Source organism: Callospermophilus lateralis, chromosome 16 (assembly GCF_048772815.1).
Source record: "Callospermophilus lateralis isolate mCalLat2 chromosome 16, mCalLat2.hap1, whole genome shotgun sequence".
Lineage (NCBI taxonomy): Eukaryota > Metazoa > Chordata > Mammalia > Rodentia > Sciuridae > Callospermophilus > Callospermophilus lateralis.
The window spans coordinates 65445850-65465630 of NC_135320.1; positions in this window are offsets into that span (position 1 = coordinate 65445850).

Genomic DNA, 19781 nt, shown 5'->3' on the forward strand with positions numbered 1-19781 from the left:
TGGACTTTTTAAATATTTTCTTCAGAAAATGAACATACATATTAAAATAAAGTTGGTACTGGTTTAGTGATATTAAAGAAAACCTTATTGAGCCAGCAGTTTCAATAAAAATTTAAACAAACTTTTCATATTTTTACTTTGAATTACTCAAGTTTTTATGCACAAATTTTACTTTTATTTTATTTTTTACTGGGGAATTGAACCCAGGAGTGCTCAACTACTGAGCCATACCCCAGTCTTTTTTTCTTTTATATTATTTTTTTAAATTTTGAGACAGGGTCTCTCTATGTTGCTAAGCCTGGCTTTGAATCAGCAATACTCCTACCTCAGCCTCCTGAGCTGCTGGGATTACAGGGATACACTACAGCATCCCACCTCAACAAATTTTACTTTTAACACATGATACTTTCAACACATTAAGCCATCTTATTAATATCACTTATGAAAAAGCTCAATGTTTTGCATTTATTTTAATTTTTTTCAAATACAGAGAAATGTTTTACAATGATTTGAGAAACCAAATGTAATATATTTATCATAAGAAAGTATCAAAATTGCTTAGTTTTTGGCCTTTTATGGACAAGTTCATATAGTATACAGAAAGTGTTTTTCAGGGGGAAACTATATATATGTATGTATGGTTTATATGGGATTCTATAAACAGTAGATTTCACCTTCAGATAATATCACATACTTTGTGCTTTGCCGAAAGAATACAATTTAAATAAACTGTAATATTTAACATTTTTGTTGTATCAATATTCTTCATTTTCACGTAAGCTTCCAAATGACCCTAATTAGAAAAGTAGTTCAATGGAGAAATGAGGTATAGCAAGTATATGAAATAAATAAAATTTGAAATAAAAAAGTAATAATATGTTTCCAGATCATGGGACAGAAAACTACATATTTGGGGTTCCCATCACATCTTAAGGGTCCATCATTTACTAACAGGGTACACAGAACTCACTACATGTGCTCTACTCATAATTAAAGTTGTATTATGGCAAAAAGATAAATAGTAGAACCAGGCAAAAGAAGAGTCACATAAGGCAAAAACCAGGAAGGATTCTGGAAGCCTAAAGTAACATTCCCTCCAGGCATCAATGTATGAAAACCCTCAGAGTATAACCAAACAGAATAACTTAAATGAGCTTGTGTGTTCAAAGTTCTTATTACTTTGAATGATGTTTTCATGGTTCATTGAACCAGTGCCTAGGTGACTGTTTTCAGCTGGAAGACTGGGTGATAAGATGTGGCTCAAAGCCTGAGCTCTATAATCATGTAGTTGGTCCTTCTGGCATAAATAGAACCTGTTGTCAATCATGCTATTAGCATAAACTAGGAGGCCATCTAAGCATCTTATTAGCTGAGTAACTAACAAAGATATTTTTTACCAGTTGGGAAATTCTACTCTCATTCATACACCAAGATATAAAATGTATAGGTATGGAATTTCCCCAGTGGTCCTATTTTAGAAAGAGAGAGAAAGAGAAAGGGAGAGAGAAAAAAAAAGACTTAAAAGAATTGGCTTACACAATTGTGTAGTCATGCCTACTCCAACTATCTGGAGAGTAGGCTAGTAATCTGGAGACCAGAGAAGGTTTCCAAAAGACAAGTTCACTGGCAGAATCCCCTTTTCTACCAGGAATGTCAATCTTATTTCAATTCAGGCCTTCAACAGATAGAATAAGAGTCATCATTGAGGACCAATTACTTTACTCAAAGTCAACAGTGCACCAGTTTAAAAGTTAATCCCTTTCCCAAAACATCCAAAATAAATTTTAATCAAACATTCGAGCACTCTTATCCCCACAACTTGACATAAAATTAATATAAAAAAAGTTTACCTTCTGGGAACTAGAGACAGGATCCAATGAAATTATTTGCTTTACATTTCCTGTCTTCAGTGATAGAATGATATAGTGCTAAATTGTTCATATCTTTTTCCTCTTAAATATTTAAAGCCCAATTTAAATGGAATGATATTTGTTTTTATTTCCTATTTTATTCCCCTTCCCAGGACTCAACACATAGCTAAATGACAAAGCAGAGCAACACATTTTAATGGAATTCAATCCAGAAAAACAGACACAAACAGAAGCATTTGGCAATGTGCTGAATATTTTCCAAAGAAGTGCTGCTACATTTTTTTAATCTTGAATTTCTGATGCAGATCCTCAAATACTGTAGTATGTTGGACCAGAATAATTAAAAACTCCGTATACAGGCTGAAGAGAAAAGACAGAGCTGTGAAGTGAGTGATAAGCTAATGGATTTTAGAGAAGTTATGGCTTCAAGGTAGAAAATGGAAAGGTAAAGCCCAATATCAGGGTTCATTTACCTAAAAGGAAGTGGACGTTAGGAGATATTGTCAGGGTGTATGTATATAATAGAATACATGACTGCTGAGAAACTGGAAATGCTGATCATCTATCACTCTTTCATTGTAGTTCTCTTCAGGTCTGAATGATATCAGTGTAAAGTTGCTTGATAGTAGACTGTATATCTCTTACTTTTGATAAATGATAGCCTATTATGACATTTGCATCTATTTACTTTTGCTATTTAAATTATGGAAAGATGAACCTTGCTGTGAATCAGAATCAATCAACCACTGAGTCAATATGAATTATTAGCTGGACCACAGCTAGATGTTCTTTTCATCACAGAAAAAGACATAGATGTGCTTCTGAATTTCGTTATCTTCCTGTTTCAAGCATAGGAAGGAATCAAAAGTCATTTGAGAAAAATGAGATTAAAGGTATTATCAAAACACTTGTTATTCTTCACACTTCTAGTTTTAAAAATAGACATTTTTTACATAATTTTATACTATAAAGATATCAGTATACTTTTACCAAGGTGGAAGATTGCTCATTTTAGACAGCTTACTAAATCAGTGAGTTAACTTCATGATTTATACAAATGGCAGAGTCATTTAGTAATTATATTATCAACTAGACAGAGAGGAGATGGAGATTGTGTTTGGGAACTTACCTCATGGAATTGGGGCAAAGTTGTTTAAAGTGCTTTTCCATCCTAGTTGTTTTCTGCATTTTTCACTACCTTTTTTTTTTAAATAATTTAAGCTTTCCTCTATGTTTGTATTTTGTAACAGCCCAGATATGACTGTCAAAAGCAGAATTTAATTTTATTTCACAAGTGGAGAAGCAGAGATTGGTTGATAATTTGGAAAATAAATTTAGGAATAGTGTGTGGCAGATCTATTTCACATATGTAATATCCTTAACTATTAAAAAAAAAAAAATTCCATTGGTACATGCCCTAGGCCCTTTAAAGCATACAGAAGCTACTAACTTAAAAAAAAATATATTTCCAAGACCCTTTCATATTTTGGTCATAATTAATTGTTTTTTATATTTTGATTTACTTTTTATTATTTTTGATATTTTTATTTAGAACCAAATTGCACAGAGAGAGGGAGGGAAGGCACAGGACCTCTGTTTTGTTTGCACAGTCATAAACAAATTAGATGATTATAGAAATGATGACATTAGCATTTTCATTCTTGTCACCTTAGTCTAAAACTTGTGAGGTTGGGGTGTCAGAACAGATGCCAGAAGACTGTAGAGTCCTATATTTAGGGGAGACGACATCCTTTCTACCACACTTATCCCCATGGGGCATTATTGAGGAGGTACAGGGAGCATAGATAACGCAGAAGCACATTTACCTCCCTGCCTCCCACTGAATATTCATGTGAGAAAGGAAACATCTGCAAGGTTTGAATGGACCCAATGTGCACACCACAAATGACAACAAAATATTACATAACATAGTGAATTTTCCCTTTTGTGTTTCAGCATAGTCTCCTGTCTTTATGCTTTATGTGGGTTCATTACTTTCATCTATGCTAAATAAGCAGATATTCCCTTCTGTTCTCTATTTAAATATGACAAAATTATGATGTTAATTTGCTTACAAAAGCCCTACAATGTTCTGCAGAGAGTGTGAATTTGAGTGAGAAAATGCTAAATAGGAATACATCTATCACTAAAAGTGATTCAACACATACCTGGTCAGGGAAAGGGGCAATTTTCTTTTTAATTTTTTTTCTTTTTTCTTTCTTTTGAAAATTATCTCTACTAAAACAAGCTATAATACATCCTCACAATTACTTCTATAGTAAAGTGTCCTCAATTTCTAAAAAAGAAACAAAAACATATTTCTTTAAAGGGGTTATTAATTTAATTGTAAACAAAGAAAGATGCATTAGATAAATAAAACATTGACAAACAAAGGCAGAATTCAGCATAATCTCAATAAGTAAAATTTGAATAAGTAAAATTGGCTTAGAAACAGAAATTAGGGCTTTACTAAAATAAACATCTTTTAGGATAGCAAAAAGCATAATATAAATACTAAGAATCTAATATCAAAATACTGAAACATGCTATTTAAACAACCTTGTATTGATATCCAGAGGGAAATAGTTACTCCGTGTTCTCTTAGATATCTCACAGGTTTAACTTAGATTCATGAACACCTGTAGGGAAATATAATGAGTAAAACATAAGTAAAAGTAAAGGATTCAGCCTGAGATTATACTAGTGACTCTTTGTCTTAAAGATAAAACAAAACCTGAGGGTAGACAAGGACTTTTATGACCTGGCTGCTATTCCCTGTGTCTTCTTTCTCATAGCTCTATTGTTCTGCACACAATGTGTTCTGATTTAAGTGTGCTTCTTTAAATAGATCAGAACTTTCACTAGGAGTACTTGATTTTTTTTTTTTCTGCTTGAAATAAACTGTACCCCTTTCAAACACTTGATTAACTCACTTTGTCTTTAAGGACTCAGCTGTATCTGAAAATCCCTTTGGAGTCCTTCCTGCTCAAACTTTCTATCTTTCCCTGACTTCTTATGATTAGAGGTTAGTGGAATCTTCTCTGTTTGCCTGGTGGGTGGTGATTTCCTCTGTCACGGCATTTTGCAGCTCATTAAAATCTTCTGTTTACCTTTATTAAATCATTTTGAAAACTGAAATATGAAATAGTGTATTATTCTCAAGTTAATCTGTTTCCCGAGCCATTGCCCCACACGCTTGCATGAAGCAGTCAGATTTTTCTGTGTAAACTGCCCCATGGGATGGTTATGACACTTCCCTAAAGATGAAGGTGGCTGAATACTCTTGACTTTTTTTATTTTCCCTGAAATTTATGGTTTTGTTTTGTTTCTGTTTGTTTATATTTTTGAGGACAGAGAGTGTTGAAGAAGGGAAACAAGGGAGGAAAGGTAGGTTTTGAAAAGAAGGAAGAGTTTGAAAGTCACCTTTGTGGAAAGAAGCAGCAGCATTATTGGGAGGAAGTGCCGCAGTCTGGCTGCAGCAAAATAACCCAGGGGGTGGTGACTAGCAACTTGTGTAGATTGATACAGCAGGAGTGGGAGCCATTTATTGTAGGACCGGAGCGATATTTATACATTCCACACAGCTTATCTTAATTAGCATAAACTAGATACAGCAGTCAACCAATAAGGAATCTCCACACTTAATGGCTCGCTTTTGTTACTTCACAAACCACTCCCTCTGGCATTTTGCCAGGCGCCATCCAGACTTGTTCACAGACTCTAACATTTCTCTGGCAAAATGCCAGGTGCTATCCTGACTTGTTTACAGACTCTAACAAGGAAGCAAAACCTCCTAGAAAGTACACTGAGGGAGAATGAACCTCAGGCACCGCACCTCCTAAGCTGGGTGAATTAATGTCAGGCATAGGGCCTTTCAGACCCACCAAAGATAACCCTGCTCTTTGCATAACCTGAAGTAGCAGGGGCTGGGGACCTGGGAAAGCCACTAGACCTGAATGGATAGGTATCTCACCTGGAACCAGAACATTCACAAAACCAGCAAGACTGGTCCAGTCTATCACCTCCTTTGACAAACTTGTAGAAAGAAGTAAAATGATTGAAATTGTATCTCAGTTACCTTTGTTATTTGACATCATTTGGGCTAGAGTTCTGTGAACAAAAAGAAAAAGGCCAAATTCTTAGGCAGCCACAGAGAGGTGGACATACTTATAAATGAATTGTTCACAAAGTCCTATAAGATAAAACTTTATATAAGGCAGCTTCAGTAAGCAAGCTGCTTTGTATAAATTCTCATGCTATCCATACACTACGTGTGATTGTTGTTATAGGAGTTGACTTTGACTCCACAATAGAGAAACCATCTGACCCAGAAATGAGATGACAAGTTATTTGTTGAAACAAAAATAACACCAAAAATAACAATGTGACAACAAACACAACAGCAAGAACATCAGAGTTACTGCAACACCTGCTATAGGTGTTATTTTCTTCATTTATGTTGGTCAGATGGATCCCTCATTCTACTCAAAGTATGAGCCTTCATTGGACGGCAATAGACTTTCTTGTGAAAGGACAGGTAGACTTTAGTGACAACGGGTCCAATTTCTATTCTGAGGACCTTGTTAATCTTAATATTCTAGCTAGTATATCTTTTCATTGACTATTGCATTTGTAAATGAAAATTGAATTATTTTATATTCTGCTTTTTCATTTATCTTGTGAATTGGAAGTTTTAAATATATTTGAACTTATATGTTCAGAAAATGTTTTGACATGAAATACACACACATACACACACACAGTTATATATTTTAATAGCAGCCACATAGAAACATTAAAAGGGGAAGACTACAATGGTTTACTTGAAGGAATTAATTGTGTGGATTTCTAATATGTTCTCAATGGTAAAATTTTGTCTGGATAAAAATATTTTCCATAATCAAAAACTTTACATAATTTATTTTATATTTGGTAGTGTATATATTTAACTCTTTAAAACAATCAGGTTATTTTACTTTAAATTCAACTCTTTAGTGTACTTGAACATCTTCCAAATAGTTTCATTGTTGAATTAAATCAACTATATAGATTTTGTTTTAAATATCAGTAAAATATTGGGTAGAATAATGATTCGATGAACAGTAAGGCTCAAGAGGTATACACACTCTTAATGAAAACAAATAATTACAGTTCATACTAACATCTATTTTACCTAACTCAAACTCTAATGACCAATGAAATGCAACCAACCTAATGTTTTTCCAGAATAAAGTCATTGCGTTTACAACTAAACAAATATACTCTGGTTCATGTAGATAAATTTAAAGGCAGGGGAAGAGCATATACTTACATAAGATTGATGAGCACCACAAAGCAGTTCTGTATTGTTTTATGAGTTCAGAGGAAATGTTGCTCTTTTCTTAGCAAGGCAGCAATCTAAGAGAAAAACAAGATAATACCGGTAGAGGGACAGTGTGGGTGTCCAGGGCACAGACTTTCATTTAGATAACAAGAAGGGTTTTGCAAAATTAAACTCCCTCTGAAATACACAGGATTTAAAATAAAATGTTATTCTGAATATAATGAAGTCTAAAATTCTTCCAAATTTTCTAAAGTTTTTATGAAGTCTAACATCTAAGGAGAATTCTGTTTACAGTTTTATTAGAGTAACTTCCAATACTCTTCTATTACAATACAAAATACAGTGTAGATAACATCCTGCAACTGAAATCAAAGCAGCTAATGCTCAGCTTCAATAAAGTATCTCTGAATCATAATATAATAAAGCTCTTTAAACAAAACATTAAGCATCAGCATGGTATAACTTTGTCACAAGGACAAGAGGAGTTACAAGCACAGGACTCTGTATATGTTACTCTTTTGGTATACAAAAATTATTTTCCAAATTTTGATCTCCTCTACACTCTAAGACTGCTTATCTTACAACATTACCACATAGATAAAATGCTGAGGTCCATTTTGAAAAATTTAGAATGTCATGAGTCACTCATAATTTTTTGAAAATGGAGGCCAATTTATGGTCTAAAAGACAGAGTTGCAGGGAAATATTTCATTTTTATCTTCCTTGTAGAGTAAACATTTAAAGAAAAATAAATGTTCAAAATTTTTTATAAAAAAATAGAAACTTAGATTGGTTCTAAATCCTGGTTTTCATAATTGCTTTATTAAGTTTTTTTTTTTAAAAAAACTTTTATGAGAATAACTATAAATTAAAATTATCTATTCTTTATGTGCTTCTTAGTTAATTATCAATAGTGAACCTCACTAGATAACAAGAACTCTGAAGTAGATAGTAATAAGGCAAAATTTTTTATGCCAGGGAACTTTCAGACTGGTGGAAAGCCATTCATCAGGGATACCAAGCACCAAACAAGCACATACAAGACACAAGTGTCTGCCCTATTTGTGTCCATTCATCGCATAGTTTGACAAATAGTAAGAAAAGCATGGTTTATAATAGAGTAGAAGATAAGCTTTCAACAAACAGACCTTGGCACTGTCTTCTTACACTTGGCTGCAAACATTCAAGCTTATTTGCTATTTCAGATTGAATTAATTATTGATGGTAGCACAGGAGATTTCATCCTAGAAAAATTTTGAAAGTCATTCTACGACTAAACTGGACTCACCAGTCACTCCTATATTAGTTAGTTAGAACGAAGTGAAGAGGATGCTGCCTAATAAGATTTCATGTAAAGTGATTTTCAAATATGCATTTCCCAAGGCTGTGGAGAATCAGCATCCTTGAACTGTTTAATGAGTTACAAATCATTTGAGATTTCAGAAAAGCCCCTTTTAAGACTACATTAAATTTAAGACAATGTAGTCAGTTAAGATGGTCTTTGACATGATTTAGCCTTTTAACAGAGGGTGATTTTTAGCATATTTTAAAAATCTCTGTGTTATGGTTTAGATCTTGGAATGTTCCTAAAGAGATCATATGTTAGGAATACAGTAATGTTCAAAGGTGAAAATATTGGATTATGAGCATTGTAATTTCATAGGTGATGATCCATTTGATGCATTAATTTAAATAGAATACTGGGTGGTGTCTGTAGGCAGGTGGAGGATGGTTGGGGGAAGTAGGTCACTGGGGGTGTAACCTTGGAGTATAGCTGTCACTAGTCTCATTCTCCCTCTCCCTCTCTCTCTCTCTCTTTGTCTCTGCTTGCTGTCTGCCAGGCACAGACAACTTTCCTCTGCCATATCCTTCCTTTGTGATGTTCTGCCTCACTTCAGGCTCAGAGCAATGAAATCAGTTAACCAAAGACTGAGGCTCTGTAACAGAGCTCAAATTTAACTTTTCTTCCTCTAAGTTGTTCTTGTCAGATTTTTTTTTTTTTTTTTTTCATAGCGGTCAAAAGCTGACCAACATACTCTGGCATCATTAGAGGATGAAAAGCTCTACCAATAGAAATGTCCACACTTCCTTGAATCATCAATTTTATCTTAGGTATATTCTTAAGATTTTATGCATAATATTAAATAAAATTCTTCTGTATCAACTGAACTTTGAACAAATTCAGAGACAGATGCAAAAGTCACACTGGTAGACATTAAAATTTTAATATTATTATTGTAAAAGACTAGGTAATTTAACAGCTAGCTTATGCTAAGTATATTAAACTGTGTAACAAAGGACTCCTAAATTTTAGTAGATTACAATAAATAAAATGGTTATTTATTTTTTTTAACTACCTTTATTGTCCACTGTGTGTGGCTGTAGCTCTGCCCCTTGTCATCTTCATTTTGTCCCTGGGACACAAAGGCAGATCCTGCCTGAGTTCCTGAGTTCACCTCATGGTAAAACAAAGAGTGATGCTGTGGCTCTTGTCTTCAGATTAGACACAGTTCATGTTACAATGCATTGTGTAAAGGAGAGTTTCTCAAAATCAGCGAAATGGACATTTCTGATCAGTCTTTCTTAGTCAAGGGGTGGAAGGGTCAGTATTATTTAATAATATTTTTGGCCTTTACCTACTAAATAACAATAATAAACATCAAGTTTTGATGCACAAAAATATTTCCACACATTAGCAAATATTCCCTTGGGGACAAAACAGTTTCAGGTTAAGAACTGTGGATATAAAGCCATTCACCCTGCTGTCTGATCTTACTATGGACAGGTCCAGTGGAACAGTACCTGTCAGGGAATTTTCCAAGAGCTAAAAGCTTGAGAGAATGACAGTGCATATTTTTTTACAATAATATGATCCACCACAAGTATAGAGAGAACACATATGTGTGCAAACACACACACACACACACACACACACTCTTTCTCTCTCTCACACATACACATACATACACTTACAGAATTTAGAATATTTGAGATTCCTTTGAGCATGATGGCTCTAAAGATAATTGTAAAACAGTCATTTACTTGCAATCTTATGTCCCCCAGATCATTTGCTATCATCCTAAGGTCATTGAAGGAAAAGTTAAAATTATTCCACAGAAAATTATTTTTAAAAAGTCATAGAATACTTAATTAAATTAATTGACATGCTAGTGGACCCTCATAAAACAAAATGCAAATTTAAACCTTTATGGTGCACATATTTTCCAAGATTTTACAATAAGACTAAATGATAAAATACAGATATTCAAAAAAATGCCAACTATGATGATATATCCTGTAGTTGAATGTTGCCTTTAGCATCACCGGGGAGAAAATAATTAATGATCTAATATTAAAGAGCACATGGACTTTAGGTACCTTTAGATCCTTGAATTAAGTTTACTATTTGGTGGAATATAATCTAAAATCAAATAATAATTTCAACACATTTAAAAATAAAGCACCTGATAATAAAATTATTAAATTCAAAAATATTTAATTGATTTTTTAAAAAACTTTAACTATATTGACCCACAGAATGCTGAATCCCTAAATGGTATAGAGTTTTTTGGGGGGTTATAAACTGCAGAGAATATTAGGGGAGTATTCAAGTTTCAAGATCTTAGTACAATCAATAGGCATACTCTAGGTCTATCAAAAACTAAACAGTAAAAGAGAAAGGACAGGTTCATATTCAAGTGATTTAGTATCTTCAATTCCTGAGGGAATAAAACCCTATTACTGGTAAAACCATGTTCTAATAGATCTGAACCCAGCATTGCCAACAGACCTGGCATTCTTAATGGACGATATCTTTAATTAAACAATTATTGGGAAAAATCATTTGGATTCAGTTGTATCAGGATATATGCCAGCTGCTTGATGACCTTGAAATGTAATTTCAAATGTTAAAAAGTGCCCATAAAAGGTACATTTATGGCACATTTCTTACTCTGTACAGAAGAAGTTTCACTTAGGTATACAGTCTCCAACGTATGTTTTTAAAAGGGTATTTCTGACCCTTTAATAAAGTTTCTACTTAGTTGAGATATTTTCTCTTCAAGGGTAGTTGAAAATTCTCATTTTTGTTCTTTTTAAAAAATTATTATTGTCCATTAACATCCAAGTGGCTTTATTTTAAGTCTACTAAACAATTGGCTATTTATTAAAATATGTGCCTGTTGGTAAAGCAGAACAATCATAAAGCTTTTTAATTTGTTCATTTTAGATATGCACAACAGTCGATTGTATTTGGACATATTATACATGCATGGAGTCTAATTTATTCTAATTAAGATCCCATTTTTTTTTGAGAGAGAGAGAGAGAATTTTTTAATACTTATTTTTTTAGTTTTTGGTAGACACAACATGTTTATTTTTTATTTTTATGTGGTGCTGAGGATCGAACCCAGCACCCCATGCATGCCAGGCGAGCGCGCTATCACTTGAGCCACATCCCCAGCCCCAAATTAGGATCCCATTCTTGTGATTGTATATGAAGAAGAGTTTCACTGGTATTGTATTCATGTATGAACATAGGAAAGTTGTGTTTGATTAATTCCACTGTCTCCAATTTTGATCACTCCCATATCAAATTGAGAGAAAAGGAACATTTGAATTCACAGTCAAGCTATAATACTCCTCCCTGGAAAGCCACTCACCATGGTTACCTTGAACAATTCAATGACACATATTTATGAAGGTGACCACATAGTAGAACATAGCTCCCTATTTCAACATGTGTAATTTGGGGAAACAAAAATATTCAGTTCATACCCTTCACAACTTCTAGGTAAGCTTTTTGCTTTTTTTTTTTTTTATGAGAAGTGTGTGTCAGGGATTGAACTCAGGGGCACTCAGCCACTGAGCCACATCTGTAGCCCTATTTTGTATTTTATTTAGAGATAAATTGCTGAGGCTGGTTTTGAACTTGCGATTCTCCTGTCTCAGCCTCCCCAGCTCCTGGGATTACAGATTTGTGCTACCATGCCCAGCTAAACTTCTAGTTTCTTAACATTAGTTTATCATTTATGTTACTCAGGTCTGAAAGAGATATTATATTTCTATCTTCTTTCTCAAGATATCTGGAAATAAGGGAGCCCTTAAAATATCTTTTTTTTTCTAGTAGGCAATGATTTTGATGGGTTATTTATGAAGTAGGTAATAGTTTCTTATCTTTGAAGATACAATGCAATACCAATGACATTCAAAGATATCACAATTTCTTACAATATTGCTTTTTAAAAAATGTTATTATAAACAACTACTCATTTATTCATTCTCCAAATATTTATTTATATTTATTTGACACAACATATGTGTAACACCTTCTGAGTATGGCAGTTCTTAGGTTTACTGAAACATGGTTCACAAGGAAAAGGATAAAGATGATTTAGGAAATACAGCAGAGGTTTTATTTTTTTTTAATTTTAGTCACAGTGAAAAAGATATTTTTGGTAATAAAAGAGGAATTTTTTGACTAAAGAATATGTGTAATCTCAACATTGAGATTAAAGTATTATTGGCAAAAAAAAATAGAATTGAGAAAAGTTGGAATATCAATACAATAGTGTAATGGATAATGAGTGTCCCAGTTTCCAAGATGGGGGATTAGAGATTTATAAGTCCTCATTAAACCAGTGTTATGTTTGGAGAAGCACAAGCTTTAGGTCTTAAATTTTACTCCTAATGTTATTTCATGTATTTTAAATAAAAACAAAACAAAAAATCACCAGACATTTCCTTACATTCTTCTCTCTCTTTCCATATTATGTTAATTTGAAGTAACAAACTTGAGTTTGTGACCTTGTTTCTAAAATGAGAAACAAGTTCTGTGGCAAAAGATTTTTCATAAAAATAAAGAATTTTATTTCTACTTTGAAATTCCAAAGTAATTTGGAAAATTACTTTATAGTAATAATTTGATTCACTGTCATCCTCTATGGTTTATACCTCTGCCTGATTTTAATCCAAGATTTTTATCATATTTGGTATATCTCTATCCCTGCAGATTTTTTTTTTTTTTTTTTGTGTGTGTGTGTGTGTGTGATAGATGTTACATCACTGAAGAACAAGCTGATTTATTTACTTTATTCCCAGATGGTGTAAATAAACTAGTTCAAGATGCTACCTTCTCTGGCTTGCATGTGGTTTGAATGTGTCCCTTAAGGAATCGTATGTTGAAACTAATCCCCATTGGGAGGTATTGGACGGATGAAAACTTAATTACACTATAGTGTTCAAGGTGGAGACTTTCAAAGCTTATTAGGTTTAGATAAGTTACTGAGGCTTAACTGTTATAAGTGAATTCTGATGACTTTATAAGAAAAGGGAGAGAGACCAGACAACACACATACAATACAGCTACCCCTGTCACTCACCATATTATGCCTTACACTGTCCTACTCTGCCAGCAGGAAAGCTATCACCAGATGCAAGCCCTCGAACTTGGACCTCCAGAATCATGAGCCAATATGAACATTTTACATTAAAATATACTCAGTCTCAGCTACTGTGTTATAGCAACAGAAAACAGACCAATGTATTTCCTTAGACATTAAATTAGCCCTGATCCCTTTAGTAAAAATAGATTTTTTAACCTCCCTTATCAATATCATACTTGCCATTGTCTCAATACGTCAGTAGGTAGAACTCAGAAGCAGACTTTTTAAAGGCATGGATTTTTGACAGAATGCATATTTAGTTGAGTCTTCAATTTGAAAAAAAACTAAATTTAGGTAGACTGTTGTTTTACTTATTATATTTTAGTACATTTTAATATTCAAAATCTTCAGTTCTAAAAACTATAAAATATCTGTGTCATATTGTATATTTGTAAGTGGAAGTGGAATTGAAAATGTTTCAAAAATTTTAGTAAAGATAAAATAATTAATAAATTTTTAGGGGGCTGGGGATGTGGCTCAAGTGGTAGCGAGCTCGCCTGGCATGCATGCGGCCCGGGTTTGATCCTCAGCACCACGTACAAACAAAGATGTGTCTGCCAAGTACTAAAAAATAAATATTAAAAAAAAAATTCTTTCTCTCTCGCTCTCTCTCACTCTTTCTAAAAATACATAAATAAATAAATAAATTTTAAAAATTAACTTGACATTCTGTCTTCCAAAAATGTTACATAAAGTAATATTTGGTATGAAGGATGATGTTTAAAATACATTACATAATTTTTGGTTATTATATGTACATGCATTTTTCTTGTATATATTTTAAGATAGGAATTTTTTGGTTATATGGTATACGTATGTAGTAGATGTTCCTAAGGATTTTCCAAATTTGTTAAATGAATTTAGTCATCTACCAGCAGTGAGTGAATGGTCCAATTGTTGCACAAAATGTGACAGCATGTCAGTTTTCTCATTTTAAACATTCTAATTAGTGTAAAAGTTACTTGTTAGATTTTATTTTAACATATAGTAACTTGACTTCAATTTTGCATGTGGATTTATATTTCCTTTAGAATATGTATGATGATGTATAACCAATACCATGTCCCCCTAACTCTATACCTAGACAACTACTCATCTGTTCTCCAACATTTACTGACTCTTTCCAAAAATGCAATATGAGTGATATCTTTATAAATGTAAATGTGATTATATCCTGGCTCTTATAAGTAGAACAGAATAAACAGAGATATGTTTCATTTCTTACAGGAATGGTATATGGTAAGTGCTTCAAGAATATATGCTAAATGGTGCTTCTTAGCTTATTTTACTTCTTTCAGTTTTAAGAAAAATAAAAAGGTTATACTGCTCGGTTTTATTCCTTTTTTATCCATTTATTCACCCCCTTCTTCAAAAAATAACTTATTGTGCCGAGCTCAGTGGTGCACGCCTGTAATCCCAGGGACTTGGGAGGCTGAGGCAGGAAGATCTTGAGTTCAAAGCTAGTCTCAACAAAAGTGAGATGCTAATAACTCAGTGAGACTTTGTCTCTAAATAAGATACAAAATAGAGCTGGGGATGTGGCTTAGTGACCAAAAGTCCCAGAGTTCGATCCCAGGTATTTCCCCCATTAAAAAAAAAAAAAAAAAAAAAATCATTATGTGTTTTACTTTCCCCAAATATAAAATTTATTTTCTCTTTATATATATAGAAGCTAAAATTTAGTAGGTATTCAACATACTGATTTAATTGAAAAATAAAACTACCAAATCTATTATTAACATATTTACACTGCCATACAATGTTCAAATATTTTGAACTAGATGGGTCTAACATAGAGACTAATCAATTTAGAATCAAAGGGGTAAATAGAATATCTAAGTAATTTAGGCCCATAGAGGAAAAGATATTTATTACAAGTTAATTGTAAAGATGAAAATAAAAATGGGATCTATTGAAATTTATTAATTAGAAGTATTTAAATGTTAGAGAACTTGGAGATATGAAACCTGCTTCACTTCATTTGATGCATGTTATGGTTAAGATATGAGGTATCTCCCAAGAGCTCATCCATGAGAGGATGCAAGGTTTAGAGGTATGGTTATGAGAGCTTTAAGCTAATCAGTGAATTAATTTCCTGTTAGGGATTAATTGAGTGGTAACTGTAAGCTGACAGGGTGTGGCTAGAGAAGGTGGATCAGTAGGGGCATGGCCTTTCAGGGTATATAGTTTGTATCTAGTAAATAGAGTTTTTCTCTCTCTTTCTCTGCTTCCTGATTCATGTTCTGATCCAATTTCCTCCACTGCACTCTTCCACCATGATTTTCTGCCCACTTTGGACCAGCCATCTGTGGAGTGGGACATCTCAAACTGTGAGCCCCAAATAAACTTTCCATCCTCTAAAATATCTCATGTCAGTTCTTTTAGTCACAGTGGTAAAATAGCTGACTAAACCCCTGCAGTACACAGAAATTTAAATAAAGTTAAGATACATAGGTCAAATCAGTATTATGGAGATCTATATGTGAAAAGGTAATCCGACTAAATCTTCTAAGTGATACCAAATAACTATTTAAAATAGTTTCATGTTTCTTCATGAGTATGTTGCATTTTCATTTTTTTCTGAATGTCTAAGAAACAGAATTTCTTGATTGTTTTATTAACTCAGTCAATTCTTAAAGACATTTTAAGCTAAAACATATATTGTTATATCAAAGGAAAGTACAATAATCTCTCAGAGAGCCATAATGATTTGCATGTGGCAAGAATCATGACTTAATGTGTTAAATTAGCTATCAAATTATTTTAAGATTCTATTTTCAACATAAGACAAAAAAGTGGAAAATGTATAAAACCAGACCTAATATTAAAATTCAGGAAAGACCTTTGAGTGGGGAGTGTAGGAAGTGGTGATGTGCATCAAGGTTTTGGATTTCATTGTGGCTATGGTGCACTTGCACTGAGAACTCCCTGGGCAAAGGTCCAGGTTAAGATTGCCCAGTTGCTACAGTGAATCCCTGCCCATGGAAACTGTGCAAAGGCTCAGAGTTATCAATCTTAACTTGAAACTCAGACACTAACTCCCACAGGATAGGGGATTCTGAGCATAGAAAGATAACCATAATATCTCATCAGTGCTATAGCCTTCAAGCCTGCCTGCTTTGCAAAACTTTATCAAATTAACCCTTCAGTGATAAAACTTATATAATAAATATGCTGAGCCAACTCTGGGTCACTGTTCTCAACCAAAGATCACTTTCCCACCTGATACCAGCTTTTTCTCTTAAAGTTCATGTGTCTTTCTGAATCTTCCAGAACCAACCCCCCATACCCATTTCACAAGGATTTTATTTTTGTTTCTCTGTATTGCTGCAGTTGGGGTTTTGTTGCCATATTGTTTCATAATTCAGCAGATTATATGCAAAAAACAAACAAAAGAAAAAAATAAGTTGTTTGCAGCACTAAAGCAACATGGATTCAGCTATTAAAATAATTTGAATTCTGATAAGTTAGTATAGATGTATGGTAATATAAATTATGACAGAACAAGTGTTCTACTTCCTCACCCCTTTTTTAAATGAAGTAATTATAGCATATATTTTTAACTGCACCTACCATGTACAACTCTTCATCACTTCCTTTGAAAAACATAATTTCTCAATAGGGAGCTGAGAGAGAGTTCTAGATGAAGGGAAAGAAAGATACAGAGTGAGCTATGGGGGAGAGAGAAGTGGGAAGGGGAGAGAAAGGAGAAGGGAAAAGTGAAGAGTAGGAAGAGAAGAAAAGAGATGGAGTTGAGGGAAGGAAAGAGAGACCTTGAGTTTCTAGCTCATTAAAATAACCCAGCAGGTCATGGGTGATTTTATTGAAGGGGACAAGATAACTTAGGATAGAGAACAGGGACAGAGCAACCAATAAGAAATGTAGTGTTTAAAAAGAAACAGGGATTGAAACAGGATGGGCAGGTACTATACATAGACAAGGAAATAAAAAGGTCAAGGAGTATGTTGTAATCCACTTTCAAATACAATGTAGGAAGCAGATATTCTGTGATATTGATTCTATCAACAGGCGGATAAAGGTCAGGTTGTAGCAAATTGCACAAGACGGATTTTAATACAACATTATATTCTCTACATCATTCACTGTGGTATAGGACTAGTACAAAATAAAGGATCCATACCCATTGAAATTTATTTTTACATTTACCAATATTTATGCAACAATAATAAGTTTCAATGATATAAAGGAAAAATAATATATATGTATTAAACATACAATATTTTATTTTTAATATGATACTTTTAAAAGTCTATGCAATATAATACATTTCACCTAAATTAATAGAGGTGATCTCTAGCTCTTCTGAGAAAAAACTGTAAAGGATGTATAAAAATGTCTTTTCTTCAAATTTCAATTTGCCATGCCTTAGCTATGTGAGTTTAAGTAAACTGATAAAAATCTCACTGGTTCAGTTTTATATTTAAAAGTGATAATAAAAACTGGGTAGAGTTACCATCATTATTAAAACATTTTACAGCACATAGAATAGTATCTGACACAGGAATGCTCAAATATTAGATATTGTTGCTATTTGTCAATTCACTTGTCTGAAAAGGATGAAAAGGGAAAATAATTTCTGAGGATTATTCTTAGTATACACTCAAGTGCCTCTTCTTTAGAAAGCAGGCGTTGCCTGCGTGCTTCCTTGTCCTTAATCACATCTTTTGATGTGATTGAATGCATTCTTTAAAAGTCATTTGTGATAGATGTACCGTAAGGTGACTAAATCAAAGTCATAGTCCTGTGTAATTATTGGGTAAGGTGGGTGTGGGCAGAACTTTTGGTTTGATTCTAAGCCAACAGAATAGGGGAACGATGACAGGATGACACTTCTGTTTTTAGGATATGTTATATGGCAAAGGAAAAAGGCTGTCACCATCTTGGCTATCTTGTATTATATGAGAATTTAGCTTAGAATATTAGAGAGATGAGCCTCCTGCTGGCTTTGAGAGTCAGCTGCCATGCTGTGAGAGGGCCTCCCTGGCAAGGCCTGCCTGAAGTCTCTAAGAGAGATGGTACAACTGCTGCCTGGGAAGTGGGGGCTAAGTAGGGGAAGTAGGGCTCTTATCCTACAACCATGCAGAGATGAATTTTGCCAACACTGGAGGGAAGTCAGAATCATATCATTCTCCAGCTGAGACCTTGATGCACATGTAGCCCTCACAAACTTAATTTGTGAACTGATCAGACCCTAAGCAGAGAAACTATTTAAGCAATGCCTGAGTTCAGTATGTGTGTGAGTGTGTATGTGCATGTATTTCTGACAGACATGTTTACATGGTGTACCATGGACACAAGCCTAGGAAAGAGATCAATTCCAGCTTTTACCACAAATGTTATTCAGAGCGAGGCACTATGAACATTCACACTTCTAGACAAAGCTCAATTCTATGGGAAGTCTCTCTCTTTTTTTTTGTTTTGATTTTTTTTTAAGTCTCTCTTGTACCTACAAATATGCACTGACTGGTTAATTGTTCTTTGTGTGTGTGTGTGTTCCCACAGAGTATCTGGTGAATAGAAATTTGTAAATAGGAAATTCTGTATAAAAATTAACTGAGCCATACCACAGGCGTTAGAGGCTGAGGCAGGAGGATTGTGAGTTCAAACCAGCTTCAGTAACAGTGAGGCACTAAGCAATTCAGTGAGACCCTGTCTCTGAATAAAACACAAAGTAGGAATGGGATGTGGCTCAGTGGTCGAGTGCCCCTGAGTTCAATTCCCTGTACCAATAAAAAAAATGTTAACTGAATCCTTAAATTGTGAGTAACTGGTATATATTATCTGCTTAAGAGGGATATTTTCCAGAAGTAATCGAGGGGAAAATGATGATGATTTATGGAAATACTTTTTAAACACATTCATTTTCAAATAACCATTTCCTGTAGACGTGGGAGAAAAGGAAAATCATTATTTTTACCACCAAGAGCATCACTTCAGGTTTCTACTTTATATAACATGTGGCTACAAGTTGAAAATTTGGTGCCCTCCTCCAACTTTCACATTGAACAGGTGCCTTCCGTTGAGTGGTGTTTCTGTTACTATAGTAGCATAAAAAATCACTCTAAATTTAGTGGTACAAAATCATAAAAATTTGACAATGCTACAGATTTTTTGGACAGAAAT